Source organism: Macrobrachium nipponense, chromosome 14, assembly GCF_015104395.2.
Source record: "Macrobrachium nipponense isolate FS-2020 chromosome 14, ASM1510439v2, whole genome shotgun sequence".
Lineage (NCBI taxonomy): Eukaryota > Metazoa > Arthropoda > Malacostraca > Decapoda > Palaemonidae > Macrobrachium > Macrobrachium nipponense.
Genome location: NC_087207.1, coordinates 41,152,553 through 41,162,640, shown reverse-complemented (window position 1 = coordinate 41,162,640; position 10,088 = coordinate 41,152,553).

The window sequence follows — 10,088 nt, the reverse complement described above, 5'->3', positions numbered from 1 at the left end:
GTTCATTTTGTCACCGGAGGGAAAAACAAAGAACATAGTCTACCAAAAGGCTCTCCGGTGAATTGGAATCTCTCTGCCAACAGCAAGAATTTTTCTTTCCATATATGTTTATGATGTTTAATTTTGATATTAATTTTCAAGGATGTTGTTTGTTTTGTCAGATTTGCATTCCCCACAATTCAGGCTACGGGCTGCTCTGTAAGCAAGAGCCCGTGCTGGTATAAAGCCAGCTTAATCAACAACAACAACAACCACAATTCAGGCCGTGGTACTATTTAATTGCGGCTTGATTTATATATTTTTTATATATATACATACATATATAATATATATATATATATATATATATATATATATAATATATATATATATATATATGTATGTATGTATACAAAGACACAGGGTCTGCAACACTTCCTGGAATCACTCCGTTAAAGGGAAAATGTATTCTCATTCTTTGTTTACCATTTCCTTTTTCCCTCAGAAGAGGTGGCGCTCGAGGAGTTAGCCTTTCGGTTTTCAGTAAGTCCTGTTAAATGAATTAGCTATGTCCAAATCCTATTTCACCCTGGGATATCTGGCTTTGGTAAGCGATGTTTCCACTCCCAACACGAGACCAGTTTGTATATAGATTATTATATAGATATATATATATATATATATATATATATATATATATATATATATATATATATATATATATATATATATATATATATATATATATATATATAAAATTGTGTGTGTGTTTTATTGCCACAGTAACATCATAGGTTCTGCATTTCTTCACAATTCCTTGTTACGCACCTCACCACAAGTACAAGCTCCAAGTGAAGAAACATTTGGAGTGACAAGCCCACCCAAAAAGTGTGATGAAATCGAGAAGTTGAGAGGTCATTGTAGTTATTACAAATAGGACACATTGAATATATCCGGTAAAAAAGTGGGCAACAGTCTCTCTCTCTCTCTCTCTCTCTCTCTCTCTCTCTCATGGGTCTTCACTAGCCAGTCTGTCTATGAAGTAAATTTTTATTTTTTAACTATGGCAAAAGGAGGGGGAGCGAAATTGGCGAGAAATGGCTGAATTGCGCAGGTCCCAAAAATGAATGTCACTTAAGTACTTTTCAGGCGCCAAGGTCACACACTGCTCTGAAGGTTTGTTCTCAGGTCCCCAAAGCTAACTAACAATGAGATATAGTGTAATTACATCGTCCTTAAATATGAGGGATTTAAAAAGTTTGGTTGGTCTTGGTCTAAAGATGGATGATTTTTAAGAATAAGTATTTGGGTCACGTGTGAGGTGCTACTTTGGCTTCTCATCTTCGTGTCACTTACTCCGAGGTGCTAAACGTGACGGGGGCCCTTGGGTCTCCTGCCAACGTGGAATCTGAAGAATTTATTTCTGGTGATTAGAAATTCATTTCTCGTTATAATGTGGTTCGGATCTCACAATAAGTTGTGGGTCCCGTTGCTAGGTAGCCAATTGTTTCCTAGCCACGTAAAAAAAATATCTATTCATTTGGACCAGCCCTGGGAGAGCTGTTAATCAGCTCAGCGGTCTGGTGAAACTCAGATATACTCTACTTTTTCTTGTCACTCGGCGTTTAGTACTAGCACCTCGGGGATCAAAGTATTATATACACTCATTTCTATATTCTATGGGAGGCAAATTATATTAATAAACGATATCTTCGTGCGGCTGTCTACTTCACATTTACCAGACGGTGTTAGTACTAGCACCTTATGAGTAGGTGACGCGTAGATAACAAGCCAAAGTAGCCAAAAACATACTTAGCAACAAGCATTATATTCATAAATATATATATATATATATATATATATATATATATATATATATTATATATATATATATATATATATATATATATATATATATATATATTGTTACAACTTTATTTATTGTATTAGTTTTTGCTTGAGATGCGATGATCAACCAATAGATGGCGGCGTAGGTTGGATCAGGAAGTGTGATGTTTTTGTATTTATCCTCCTTGGTTTTCTATCAAGTGTAAAGTCCTGTTGTTTTGATCCTTTCAAAAGTTTACTTGGCTACTTAGTTTCGTACGTATCAGTGTGTCTCCTGGAATTGTAGTGACAATAAGTGGAATATACTAATCTAATATTACGAAAGCGTGCAAAGTCATATTATTAATATGGGTAAAGTATTGATTCTCTTGTATTATTCTTCTATGTACGTGACTTAGCCATCTGAAGTGTGTTCTCTGTATTAAGTGAGTTCGAGTTATTCTAGTATTTTTTCGCTATAATGAGTTTATTGACATATATGTATTTGCATTGTGTAAAGAGTGTTAATACTCGGTTTATTACATCCCGTGATTTCTCTACTGTAAATGTTTATTGGGTTTCGGTAATGTTAAATTAATTATTAAATAATAATAATTATATTAATTTTAACGGTGTTTGAATAATTGCCTTGGGTAAGCAAATATTTACGTTTCCCTATCTAATAACTTAAGAGTATTAGAAGCAGATCGTAACAAGTGGGGGCCTGTCCGGGATTGAAATTTGTTAGCCCTCGGTAATTGTTTGTATAATGATCGTTGTGCAAGATTTGTTATATGCATATTGACGTATTGTCAAATTTATTTTCTTTGTGCAGTTTATCTAAGTGATAATTAGTATATTAAGTTGATAATTATGGAGTCCTTTGAACATTAGTGAGTTTATTGAAAACCCTACGAGTGGATATTTGAGTTCGCACGGAGGATGTGAAAGGATGATTGGTTAGAGATCGCTAGTCACTATAAGTTTGATAAAGACATAAAGAAAGCGTGGCGTAAGTCTCAGGTTAAGAGTAACGTAATATCGAAGTTAATCGATGACGGATTTCTCTTGGAAGAGGCCTATGATTTATGTGACGAAGGTAGTTCAGTCTTGGAGGTAAAAAGAATAGAAATTCAGTATGCAAGAGAAAGAGAGGAACTTGAACGTCAGGACAGATAAAAAAGGGAGGAACTTGAGCGTCAGGACAGGTTAAAAAGGGAAGAACTTGAGCGTCAAGACAGGTTAAATAGAGAAGAAAAAGAATATCAGTTAAAGTTAGAAGCCCTCAAGAGTGGAAGTAAAAGTAATATTTCTCTTATTGACGAAGGTATGCCTGATGTAAGTAAGTTTACTAAGATTGTGCCTAAATTTGATGAGTCAGAACCTGATGAATTTTTTTCACTTTTCGAGAAGTTAGCTCAAAGTTTAAGTTGGCCTAAAGAGGTCTGGCCTGTGATTATTCAACCTGCTTTGGTAGGAAAAGCTAGGTCTGCCTTTCTAGCTTTGGATGCTAGTGCAAAGCTAGAAAGTGCAAGGATTATGATTTTATCAAAGTGAGTGCAAGGATTATGATTTTATCAAAGATAGTATACTTAAGATATATGAACTTACTCCTGAGTATTATCGTTTGCGATTTAGAAGGTTTCGTAAATGTGATAAACAATCATATGTAGAGTATACCCATAGTATTGTTAAACTTCATGATAAGTGGATTAAAGCCGCTGGAGTCACATGCATGGAAGAGTATAGAGAGTTGATGTTACTTGAACAATTTTTAAGAGGAACTCCTGTTGATGTACAGAGATATTTGTTTGAAAGAGAAGTCACAACTTTGCAGAGAGCTACTACTCTGGCTGAGAATTTTGGTCTGTTAAAGCATTTAAAAGGGGAAACAATTCCAGGAGATCACCACATACATCACCTTGTAAATCATTGCAGAATTCACCACATAATATTCCTGGCCGGAGTAAAAATAAAGGCCAAGGGAAGGACTATGCTGGAAGTAATAATAGTACTGTTGTGAAATGTTATTTTTGTGGTGAGGTTGGACATATTCGCAGAAATTGTCCTGAACGGCTTAAAAACAAAGAAAAGACAGGGAGTGTAGCTTGTTCTCTCCCGAGAATGTGTAGGTATGGTAAAGAAAAGTCTCCTCTGGTTAGAGAGGAATTTAACCTTTCTGTTTTAAAGGAAAACTTTGTGTTCCAGATGCAAGTTCCAATGGAATCTCTGTCAGGATAGTACGAGATACGGGTTCGTCGCACAGCTTGGTGGTCAGAGATGCAGTTCCTGGGATAGAGAATTGTATGACTCAAGATAGTGTAATTCTGAGAGCATTGGTGGACTGACTACAGTACCCAGAGCAAAGTTGCATGTGGATTGTAATTTGTTTACAGGGAATACTGTTGTAGGAGTTGTTGATTCATTACCTATACCTAACATTGATTTTCTATTAGGAAATGATATCGCTGGTGCCAGAGTGATTCCAGATTCCTGTTGTTGTGGATACTCCTCTGATTGAAAATCCAGTGAAGGACCTAGAAGAGAAAGCCATGTTTCAGTCATGTGTCGTTGAACACAGCCTGAGGACTTTGGATACTGCAAAGAATTTGATTTGTATGGATGCTGTTCATGCTGATGTCGCAGTAGGTGATGCAGTAGAGGAGCTAGAGCAGAGAAACTCTCCTCTGATAGAAGACAAGGTAGATAAAGTCAACAATGAAAATGACTGTAAGCCAGACAACGCTATTGTGGAGGTTTGTGAATCTTCTTTACTAGAGTGTAATATTTTGGATTCAGAGTTTCATAATCTGTTTGAAATGAAGGACTTTGAGATTAGAGATGCTCAAGCTAATGATCATTCTTTACAAACAAATGTTTAATGAAGCTGTTTCAGAGAGTGAAATCGCTACGGAAGCGACTTGCTATTATTTAAAGACAGGAATACTGATGAGAAAGTACAGAGCTCTTTCTACTCCTGCTAATGCTTCATGGGACGTGAAGTACCAATTAGTTGTACCTTTAGGATTGAGAGAAGAAATAATCCGGATTGCCCATGTGAATACATCTGCCCATCTTGGAGTGAAGAAGACCACACTCAATATTCTGCAATATTTTTATTGGCCTGGAATAAGAGAAGATGTAAAGAAATTTTGTAAAGTATGTGATACTTGTCAAAAGGTAGGTAAACCTAATCAGCCTATAAAGCCAGTACCTTTATCTCCACAGATTGTATGTAGTGTTCCATTCGAGAAAGTTATTTTGGATTGTGTTGGTCCATTGCCTAAGTCTAAGAAACAAAACCAGTATTTGATGACTGTTATGTGCAGTAGCATAAGGTATCCAGATGCTGTACCTCTGCGTAATATTTCTGCTAAAACATTAATTCCTCATCTAGTTAAGATTTTCACCCAATATGGAGTACCTAGGATTGTCCAGACCGATCGTGGAACTAATTTTACGTCTACATTATTTCAGGAAGTAATGAAAGTAATGGGTATTAAACATTCTATGTCCACAGTATATCATCCTCAAAGTCAAGGTTGTCTTGAAAGATTTCACCAGACGCTAAAAGCAGGATTGACTAAGTTTTGTGAAGAAACTGGCAAAGACTGGGAGGAAGGATTGCCGTTTGTTTTATATGCTGTGAGGAATGCTCATCAGGAAAGTCTTGGATCCTCTCCCGCCGAATTACTTTATGGAAGACAAATTAGAGGACCACTTAAAGTATTATACGACACTTGGTTAGACTATAGTGAAGGTGTCAGTTTGGGAGAATATGCAACTAAGTTAAGAGAAAAACTTGAGTATTCACGTAAGTTCGCCCATCAACATTTGTTTAAAGCTCAGCGTTCTTATGAAGAAACTTGATAGTAAAGCAGAGAAGAGAGAATTTAAAGTAGGAGATAGAGTTTTGATGTTAACTCCTATGAAGAAAACCTTTGAAAGCAGATATGAAGGACCATTTACTGTGATGGGTAAGAATCAGAATGTATATGAAATATCTACTCCAGGTAAAGGAGAGATCGGAAAATAGTACATATAAACAGATTAAAACTTTATTCTGATAAGGAGAAAACTGAAGAAAGTATTGCCGTTGCTAGCTTGGTTCTTGTTGACAAGTCTTCTGATCAAGTATCTGATAACCATCTTATAAAAACAGATGTTCGATTATCCAATTCTGACACTATTAACCACCTGAAATCTAAATTACATCATTTAACCCCTCTTCAATTGCAGGATATAGAAAGGTTGTTGGAATCTTTCCCAGCGATTTGTGGAGACATACCAACACAAACGAGTCTTGTGGAAGTTGAGATACAGCTTAAGATCGACTCTGTTCCAGTTAAGAGCGCTCCGTACCGAGTATCTCCACATAAGAAGACCATCATGAAAAAAGAGGTAGATTTCTTGCTTGAACATGGTTTGGCGAAGCCAGCCATAGTCCATGTCCTCTCCATGTGTACTAGTAGGAAAATCAGACGGTACATATCGGTTATGCACAGATTATCGTCAGGTAAACCAACTTACTGTTTCTGATTGCTATCCGTTACCCAGAATTGACGATCTTATTGACATGGTAAGCTCATCGAAATTTATATCTCGAATAGATCTTCTTAAAGGTTACTATCAACTACCATTGTCAGAATCCTCAAAACCCATAACTGCGTTTGTAACTCCAAGTGGACTTTTTCAATACAAAGTGTTACCTTTTGGATTAAAGAATGCTACAGCTATATTTCAGAGGCTCATGAATGATGTATGAAGGATTTACCAAATGTTGCAGTATACTTGGATGACATTATTGTTTTTACAGATACTTGGGATAGCCACTTAGAGACGTTAAGAAGGTATTCGCTCGGTTGAAAGCTGCAAACCTTACCCTGAATTTGGCGAAGAGTGACTTTGGTTATGCCCGAATTCAGTATCTTGGATACGTTGTTGGGAGTGGAGAAGTCGCACCCGTTAATGCCAAGGTGAACGCCATCTTAACAGTGAAGGAACCTACCTGTCGGAAGGAAGTTCAACGCTTCCTGGGGATGGTGGGGTACTACAGAAGATTCTGCAAGAATTTCTCGGAACTTGTTTTTCCATTGACTGATCTGACAAGCAGCAAGAAAAAGTTCCAGTGGACTTCAGAGTGCCAGGAGGCATTCGACAAAGCTAAGACTTTGTTAGTCTCAAGCCCAATTCTCAAATCTCCTGATTTTGGAAGTCCGTTTATCCTTGAAGTGGATGCCAGTGAGATTGGAGCAGGAGCAGTTCTTCTGCAGAGAAGCCAAGATTCCTTATTACATCCAGTGATGTACAGCTCGCAAGAGTTTAAACTCCATCAGCGTAACTACTCTACGATAGAAAAGGAAGCTCTTAGTTTACTTTTGGCTTTGGAGAAGTTTGATACTTATCTTCATTCGTCCCCATACACTATTGAAGTGTATACTGATCATCAACCGCTTACGTTCTTGCAGAGAATGAAGACTAAGAATAAGAGACTGACGAGATGGTGGTTATCTTTACAAGATTATGATCTACATGTGAGTCACATCAAGGGAAAGGATAATTTGCGTGCAGATTTTTTATCCAGGCATCCTGTAATGTAAAATGGTAAATATTTGTCCTTGGTATATTATGAATTGTAATTTTTGTTTATCCTCATTGGTTATAATGATGATTTTAAGGAGGGAGGTATGTTACAACTTTATTTATTTGTATTAGTTTTTGCTTGAGATGCGATGATCAACCAATAGATGGCGGCGTAGGTTGGATCAGGAAGTGTGATGTTTTTGTATTTATCCTCCTTGGTTTTCTATCAAGTGTAAAGTTCTGTTGTTTTGATCCTTTCAAAAGTTTACTTGGCTACTTAGTTTCGTACGTATCAGTGTGTCTCCTGGAATTGTAGTGACAATAAGTGGAATATACTAACTAATATTACGAAAGCGTGCAAAGTCATATTATTAATATGGGTAAAGTATTGATTCTCTTGTATTATTCTTCTATGTACGTGACTTAGCCATCTGAAGTGTGTTCTCTGTATTAAGTGAGTACGAGTTATTCTAGTATTTTTTCGCTATAATGAGTTTATTGACATATTATGTATTTCATTGTGTAAAGAGTGTTAATACTCGGTTTATTACATCCCGTGATTTCTCTACTGTAAATGTTTATTGGGTTTCGGTAATGTTAAATTAATTATTAAATAATACTAATTATATTAATTTTAACGGTGTTTGAATAATTGCCTTGGGTAAGCAAAATATTTACGTTTCCCTATCTAATAACTTAAGAGTATTAGAAGCAGATCGTAACAATATATATATATATATATATATATATATATATATATATATATATATATATATATATATATATATATTATAATGTGTGTGTTAACTGTGTTTTTGTATATATGCATGACGTTATCTTTAAAAACGAATTTGGTATTTTAAATTTTCAAAAGTCTTCATTTGTAATATCTGTGCTCGAATTTTCTTCATCGCAACTATTTGTAAATTCCTCTGACCAACAGGAAATACATTGGCTGGTTGGTTTAGATTAATCTGGCATTATGGGGCTAAGAAGGGTTGCGTAGACTTCAACACCTTAACCAAAATAACAGAGATGCGAAATACAACGGTTTACAACTTTTTTTTTAAATTGTGGGGTAAGTACACAAATTCTGACTCGCAGTTACATTATTAAATATTAATATTTTTGATATCTGTTCTTTGGTCTGTAGTAGGATAAGTATTGAAAAATAATAATAAAAATAACAACAACACCACAATTGCTAACAGTGTTCAATCTCTTTATCATTTACAACATGCCATGTGCTTTCAAGGGGGACTCGTTGTTGTCTAGGAAACGGATTCGACTTGTCTGTCGGTATTTCAGTTTTAAACGATAGTTTCCGTAAAGAAACAGACGCTTGATTGCATGCAGTGTGCATATATATATATATATATATATATATATATATATATATATATATATATATATATATATATATATATATATATATATGCACACTGCATGCAAGCATGTATGCATATATGTATGTATGATAAGTGTACGTATGTATAGTACGTATTTGTCTGTGTGTGTGTATGTGTGACCCATCCCAAAATGTTGAAATCAGGGAGCAGAATTTTTATCTGTGATCCGTTTCTAAAGATGGCAGCGATAAAGCACGATGGGGACTCGCCTGTAATCTCGATAGTTTTCTTCAGTTGGCTTTATCAGTGTCGAGGAATTTGCCTCAGCTTGACAGAGTCAGCGACAAGCAAAAAATGACGAACGTTACAGATTAAAATTAAATAATTATTGATAATTCCAATGAGTAGAAAATTAACTGCAGTTTTAACTGAAAATAAGTCATAGAATTTTTACGCACTGATGCTAGATTCCCGATGGGTAACTATTTTTCTGTATGTATACTAAAAAATGTACCCTTATATTCGTTTTTTTTTTCGTAAACTTTGCACAACTTATATAATACATCTGTGGTTGGTTTTCCTACCTTTAATTTTGTGTTATTTGAAATTTCATAATTAAAATACATATGCAAGTACCCGTGGTAGTATTGGTTTTGCTGGTTTTATGCCAGTGCCTGTCACTGAGCAAAGCCCAGCATCCTATTAAAAGGATGAGGATGAGAAATTTGGTGTGGTTCTCTAGCTCATATCACCAATGGAGAACTTATCTGTTAATACGAGAAGCACCAGAAAGAAATGGTTCAGTATCAGACTTCCCAGCAATACTAATATTAAGGCCGTGAGGAAACCTCGCCATCTAAGTGCCTTGATCCCATTCATTTTTCGCCTATTTTTCACTTTCTTATTTCCGTCTGGCCATGGCTAGATAAGGGCAGTTAAGTCGCCTGTTCCATCGGGTTTCACACAAGAAAAATAAACTTTTTCCCTAATTGTCCATCTCACCTCCTTTTGATCTGCAATTTGGTCATTAAACTTTTTCTTTGATGTAATTTGGTCAAACAGGTGTTTGGTACTAGAATTGTTGTCTCCATTTCTCTTTCTGCTTATACATAGGCACACAACACACACACACACACACACACACACACACACACACACACACACATATATATATATATATATATATATATATATATATATATATATATATATATATATATATATATATATTATATTTATATATATATATGTATGTATGTATATTTGTATATATGTATGTATGTGTACACGTATACATACATACACACACATAGTACATACCCACACCCACACACTAATGTAAATCAATTT